Below are 7,596 nucleotides of genomic sequence, written 5' to 3' on the forward strand. Positions count from 1 at the left end.
CTTATATTCAGTTGCACAGGCCGGTGTGGGGCGAATTTGATGGGTGATGAGTCATTGGGGTGGGGCGAGTTCGCAGTAGAGTTTGATTCCATGGGAGTGGGTGCTGGTTATGGACGATTCGGTGTGTGTGTGGGGGCTGTTGTCTTCCATCCCGTCTTTCGGCCTTGGTGATCATCTTTGGCCGAGTCCTTGGCTGTCTCCCTCTGGCACCAGCTGGTTTTTATCTCAAAGTGACCTTCCTGTAAACATTCTCCTCCATCCTTGCACATATACTGTCGTACCTCATTCTTTCAATTTTGTCATTTTGTACGAATTTATGTGAGCTTTTTGGCTGTCACATCATTAATCTATTACTGTTCCCTGACTATGCAAAGTTAGTTCTTTTGATACTCCATGTCTTTGCTCACATCATTATATTCTTAGTTTAATCATGCTTCCCACCATATCTTTTCTTTGTTAGGCAAAATATTTCCCTCTGTGCAGAGCGTTCAGTAGTAATCGAAAAGCTGGCGTCCCGCATTAGGCGACATATGACGTTTAATCAAAACACAAGATATAATCAAGTACTGAACGGTCAAGACGACTCTGGCCGTGTCCATGATTTAGAGAAAAAACATCAGGCATGCATTACACAGTTCCTTAAGGGTCATTAAGCTATTTAGGCAACATATCAAAAGACATTTATTTTGCAGTGCACAGAAATACATATTGAATCGTGAAGTTGTAGCAACCTCTGTTATTATCTTATATCAAAGAATGTCTAGTTATGTCTTCTTTATTGGTTGACTCCATGAATATACTTGTCTGCTTATATACTTTATCCAAAGAGATGTGAGCGTATCTGTTATTGTGGCTAGGCGGGTTTTGTGTCTTTTGACCCTATTCCTTCAATACACAACAAAAGGTTAGTGATGATAAGCATATTCAGAGATGTACTAGTACTGAAATTAGTCCTAGGAATTTGTGATGAAGAGACCCCAGTGCGTGCGACTAAAGGCTGAACAGTTTTTGTTTCCCCTCACCCATGGCGAGGCCCCAAATACTAACCAACAATAAGCAGTGACAGTGATTTTAGGACTCATCATTTTTGTAGCATGTTCATGTACAGTAGTCATGTACATGTAGGTACAACATTTACAATAGTACTATGCAGTCTACAGGGACAGGCAACGTAGGCAAGTGAGGCCAGCGCCCTATCTATAGAAAGATTGTCCAACTCACTCGACCGGCGTCATCTTGAAACCCTGCCTGCGTGACGCATGCTGTGAAGCAGTAGACACATTCAACAGCAAGTTCATTTAAGTCACCGGTGTGGAAAAAAAAGACCTAGACATTATAATTCTCACTGGGCAACACTTTTACAGTTTGAAAGGTTAAGGCTGACCCAGGAAGACCATATTTCCACCATGTTAGGGTTGACAAATGATTGTGATCGTATGATTATGTTGGAGTGTAGTGTCACGGATCAGAATGGTGCAGGGCAACCTTGGACCAGGGTTTATTGAAGGGAAAAGGTAGTTGGAAGATAGGATAAGTCAACAAACTAACAGAACCGGCAAACTGACATAACTTAACGGACCGACCGACAGACTGGCTAACCAAAACAGAACTGGCAAAGACAGGAACCAAAAACACCAAGAACGACATCCAACGATCCGACATCAACGATCCGACAGGGAAGTGAGGGGCAGACAGGACTTATATACAAGACAGTTTAACAAGAGGCAGGTGACTGTGATTACATTGATTGAGGTAACACAGGAGGGGAGGGGCGACGCGAACAGAAACTATGGTAACATAGAACAAAAAAATGCACCCGGGGACAAGTCGTGACATGTAGACTAGAATTATTAACTTTGTTTAAACCTTTCACCTTTCCTTGACTCTGGAAAGTTTCCACATTCAGTTGTTGAAACTTTCCAAATGATGTGGAAATATCCTTGCTTAGTTAGTTATCTAAAAAACTCCACTAGTTTCTGTTTCCACAACCTTGTAAAACAAAGAGCTAAAGACTAGTGATGGGTAGATGAGGCGTCATGAAGCGTTCCAACACATTGCCAAACTGTATTGATACTGTGTCAATACTGTGTCACTGACTGCTGACAGCTGCTGGACCTTAAAAATGCTACAGGCAACCTAGTTGACAGACTCAACTGACACTGATTTGATGACCTATACTAGTATATACATTAATTCATTTAAGTAATTATATTTTAAATTGTATTATTTCATATATTCATTTAAATTTAAAATATATTGTATTTTTTAGTTACAGTCAATAAATAATGTGAACATGTATCATAACCTGAAAATCCAAGTGAACGTGTTGTGAAATATTATATTTGTTCTGCCCTTTGTAATAAGTTTAAGTAGAAACACATGTTTACATGTAGTGCTTTACCTCCCTCTAATGGTTGCAGTGGGAAGTTGTTTTTGAGAGCAAACAGGACGGCAGCAAGCAATGTCGACTCGTGTGCAGGTGTTAAGAACTGATGTTTAAACCTTTTATGTTGTGCCTTGGACAAGATTTGTCCGTGAGTATTATTCGAATTTTGAAAGACTATTTTATTTTGGTTATATGTGATGTTTAATGCAAACCTATTCACTGTAAATGTGATGTAGCTTGTATGTGTTTAGCTAACGCACAATTTTACTTGTATTTTCTCCTAGTTTTACGACGGTCTTAAGAGGGCAATGGTTTGAGGCCATTCTACAAATAAATCAGCTAAAAGAAACCAAGTTTGATTATTTGGAGCGTCGTTAACTCGCTGTCTAGCTGGTGAAAAACTAGATGCTTCAGAGTGAGGACAGCACAATATTTAATTTAAATTTAAAATTAGTTACAGTCAATAAATAATGTGAACATGTATCATAACATGAAAATCTAAGTGAAAGTGTTGTGAAAGAGGATGCTTGTGCACCGGGATTTTTTTTTTACAAATTGTTTTCAAAACAATACTTTTTCCAACGTCTTGAAATTGAGTCTGTTGCGCTTTTTGGACACAATTTCTCCAGCCGTTGAAAACACCCGCTCACACGGCACAGATGAGGCTGGAGTGCAGAGAAATTGCAACGCAAGCCGGAAGAGGTTTGGGTAATAGGTCTTTTGATTGTCCCAGTATGTGACTTGGGGCTGCTCCATAATTCTTGATAACTTCAAGGATGAACCGCAAAAGATCAGATATTGTTTTGGCAGATTCATCCCGTTAACAATGCGCTTCCTTTAACAGAGGTTTGGCGCGCTTCCTTGACAGGCGATACTGCTGTTGTTTCGGTCACGTGACTTTCTTGAAGCGATACGCGCACCGACACGAGGCTTCGCTCTATGAGCTCCACACATGCGCCGACGCATCGGTGTTGTTCGACCCATCACTAGCTAAGACCCTCTGCACTGATTAACCAGTTGCTGAGGTGACCACCAAACCTGTCCACTCTCACCCCCACCCTGTTTTCTCTCAATAAATATTCCCTTGCAAGAGGCCTAAGTGAGACTTCTTTCAAGTGCCTCTCTACCAGACAGGGTGCTGATGGCTTATCTGCTTGTAAGCGTAAAATGGCCAAACTGTCTCAAGTGTGGTTCTTGCAAAGAAGTTAGAGCGAGCAACACTCTAACATACCACTTGTGTTTTGTGTTGGGCAAAAGTCACAGTAAAATATGAAATGTGTTGAGAAACCATTCGAAAACACAAAGCATCAATCTGTTGTAGGAAACAAATGAAAATAGGCAGTCATTATAACCTTTCAACAAATACAAGTATCAGGCTGGTGGTTGGACCAAAGGTGACGGCGGCTCAAGTAAGTGGACAGCTGAGGAGACTCCGCCCCAGAAAGGCTGCAGGTCCAGACGGGCTCATTCGTCATCTGCTGAAGGCCTGCACTTTGGAGCTGGGTGACCCACCCACAGCTTATCTTCAATGTGAGACTGGAAAAGGGTGTGGTGCCTCAGCTGTGGAAGACGTTGTGCATGAAATTTCCAAAGATTTCCAAAGAAATCACGACCTGTGGAGCTGAATGACTTCAGGGATGAGAACGGCAAATGAAAAAAAACACTGAAAAGTAGCCGGGGTCTGGGGGCCGAATGGGGAGGGCACAGGCCCCCCCAATGGGGGCCGCAGAGGGCCAGAGGCCACAGGCCCCCATTGGGGGCCGCAGGGGGCCAGGGGCCACAGGCCCCTATTGGGGGCCACATGACCCACAGGCCCCCCAATGGCCGCAGGGGGGCAGGGGCAACGCCCCAGAGGCGGCTCAGGGGCAAAACCCCCTGGAAACTCCTGGATTTTGGCAGTATAGCAACCCCAAAACCATTAATTTCATCACTCAATTTCAAGTTTTGTTAAAAACATATTCCTGCTTGGTGGGCTACCAAGGTGAATATAATACATCAAAATGGCACAATCAATTCTGGAGTTTTTCCTTTTGATGAAAACAGTTAATTTTTTGCAACATCTATCTATCTATCTATCTATCTATCTATCTATCTATCTATCTATCTATCTATCTATCTATCTATCTATCTATCTATCTATCTATCTATCTATCTATCTATCTATCTATCTATCTTTGAAGATTTATTCTTTAACGATATCATGACAATAGCCTAACATTAGCTTACATGTAACATGTTATATAATATATAATACATCAAAATGGCACAATCAATTCTGGAGTTTTTCCTTTTGATGAAAACAGTAAATTTTTTGCAACATCTATCTATCTATCTATCTATCTATCTATCTATCTATCTATCTATCTATCTATCTATCTATCTATCTATCTATCTATCTATCTATCTATCTATCTATCTATCTATCTATCTATCTTTGAAGATTTATTCTTTAACGATATGACAATAGCCTAACATTAGCTTACATGTAACATCATGTTACCCACATGCTTGTAAAAGTAAAAACGTACCTTTGTGTTTTTTTGTTTTGATGTGCTCCTTAATGTTCGAAGCGCCGCGACCTCCATAGCTTATCACATCTTGACAAAGAATGCACAAAACCTTCCCCGGGACATCTAATTTACGGATATGTTCCTTCAGGCAGGTGGTTACGGACTCTGTTCCGAGTTGTAAGATGACGCTGCTATCAAGCCATGCCCATCTGAACCAGTTCCTGATCCCGTTCGATTTGTCTATTTCCCTGGCACGATCCTTGTCTTTTTTCTCTAAAACCTTCGCCATGCTGGCTAAAACTTTTGCTAATTAGGCAAATGAGTAGGCGAATGATGTGACGAAAGTAGCGCCAAAATGCTGCCGAAAATAAGGCGGCTGTTGTCGCAATACTGCTGCCAGCCACTCCCCCCATATAAAAATAAAATTTCTCAACGGATCTACACGATTCACAAAAATGATACTCCCGCTGGGAAAAAACACGGAAATCCGTGGATCCGCGGGAGATTCTCATCCCTGATGACTTCAGACCAGTCACGCTGACTTCACACGTGATTGCTGCTTCATCACCTCAGGCTTCAGGATGGGCATGCTCTTGACCCTCTACAATTTGCGTAGAGCCTGTATCCAGTGCCTGAAGCAATCAAAGGAGTCTGTGTGGAGGTGGTGCAGACCTGTAAATCTCTTGGAGTGTCTTGACTGGTCTGCTCACGTCGATGCTTTGTGCAAAAAAGGACAATGCTGACTGTACTTCCTCAGGCGGTTGGCATCCTTCAACATCTGCAATGTGATGCTGCGGGTGTTTTATCAATCTGTTGTGGCGAGCACCTTCTTCTTTGCAGTGGCATGCTGGGGGCACAGCATAAAGAGGGATGCCTCTCACTGGTGAGGAAGGCAGGTTATGTTCTGGGTGCAGAGCTGCCTGATCTGACGTCTGTGGCAGATGTGTAGGCCAGGCTGCTGTCCATCAAGAACAAGGGGTGTCCAAACCTTTTGCAAGGAGGGCCAGATATGATAAAGTGAAGGGGCCCGGGGGCCAATAGTTTTTTCGGACATTTTTTAACGACAAAAATTTAATGCAAATACACACTGTTATAATGCAATTTTCATTGTCACAATTATCTTTATTTTTCAAATGACAAGATAACCACCACAAGATAGCCAATATAAAGCACTCAGGGAGATGTGAACAACTCTAAAAACACAAATTCTGCCTTTCATTCATATCTGAAGAGTCAGATAACATTGAACAAATTGTATGAAATATCTTAAATTTACTTGTGTTTAAAATTATTTTTGCTTCACGAACATTCTAAACAGGAGTTATAAGTAATGCAAAGTTGTCTGTTATTATTAAAACTAAAACAAGTGAATTTTGCTTTTGTCATTTACAATATCTTTCAGAAAGCAATAGTTTGTGTCAGGTCTACAGGTTCATAAAATCAACAGTATTAACATGGCCACTTCGTAGCTTGCTTTAGTAATATTTACTTTTGACTCACAGCCCCATGTGAAGAATCGCTGTTGTGATGCCAGTTCAGCTTGGAGCTGTTTCACTTTATCAGCATGGTCACTCCCTGTTAGCTTGTCGTATGTGTTAGCATGTTTAGTCTAGTCGTGTCTTTTTAGGTTGAAATCCTTAAACAAGGCAACCGTCTCTTTACAAATTAGACAAACACAATTGCCTTGATTTTCAATGAAGAAGTATTGTAATTCCCATCTCTCTTGAAAGCGACGGCCCTCAATGTCAACGTTCCTCGTTTTTTTGCAGTCGGCATGGCAGAAATGAGTGGAGAGGGGTTCGTGGTACGGATGCAGACTGATATTATTAAAGTTGTACTGCCACCTTTTGGTAAAAGGCGGGATTATAGTTTCAAGTTTCATGATATTGTTATTCATTTTAACAGTGCATGCGGGCCATAAATACATTATAAGACCGAAGCTGCGGGCCGTATAAAATCTGACCAGGGGCCGGATTTGGCCTCGTCCACCCACTGTACAGCACCATAACCGAGTGAAGGATTAGCTTTCAGGACAGGCTGTTGACACCATCTTGCTTCACGAAAAAGCTGAGGGGATCATTTCTCCCCCATGCCATGAACTCGACGCAGGGAGTAGGGGTGTGTTTATGGTCATGATATTTGGTTGTCAAATAAATAATGTTTGTTTTTCTTCATTTATATATTGACACTTTCATCTGCTGCTTATTGTTTATTTGGTCACATCTACTGCACATCTATTCTACCCTCCTGTGTCGTGACCAATGTTCCCTCTAAGCTGCGCGCGTGCGCAATCGCGCACTGCCCGCACGTTCTCAGCGCACAAGAAATCTATCCAGTGCATAAACAGATGGCGTAATGCTGACCTCGACTCAGGACGTCGTGAGTCGGTGGGGAGAATACTTCGAAGACCTCCATTCCACCTACACGCCTTCCATTGTGGAAGCAGGGCCTGGAGACTCTGGGGTCGAAGTCACTGAGGTCGTTAAAAAACTCGGGGTGGATGAGATCCGCCCGGAGTTCTTAAAGGCTCTGGATGTTGTGGGGCTGTCATGGCTGACACGCCTCTACAACATTGCGTGGACATCGGGGACGGTGCCTCTGGATTGGCAGACTGGGGTGGTTGTTCCCCTCTTTAAGCAGGGGGACTGGATGGTGTGTTCCAATTACACTCCTCAGCCTCCCTGGTAAGGTCTATTCAAG

General features: G+C 42.4%; 1 long non-coding RNA gene across 1 annotated transcript; it reads right to left on the bottom strand.

The window, feature by feature from the left end:
• Positions 1-4,921: 4,921 nt before the first annotated feature.
• LOC119125042 lies at positions 4,922-5,157 on the bottom strand. Its single transcript, XR_005098420.1, has 2 exons — positions 5,112-5,157; positions 4,922-5,059 (listed from the first exon to the last, which is right to left on the bottom strand). It is a non-coding gene; the product is annotated as an uncharacterized LOC119125042 (long non-coding RNA).
• Between the last annotated feature and the right edge of the window lie 2,439 nt (positions 5,158-7,596).

This window comes from Syngnathus acus, chromosome 1, assembly GCF_901709675.1.
Source record: "Syngnathus acus chromosome 1, fSynAcu1.2, whole genome shotgun sequence".
Taxonomy (NCBI): Eukaryota; Metazoa; Chordata; class Actinopteri; order Syngnathiformes; family Syngnathidae; genus Syngnathus; species Syngnathus acus.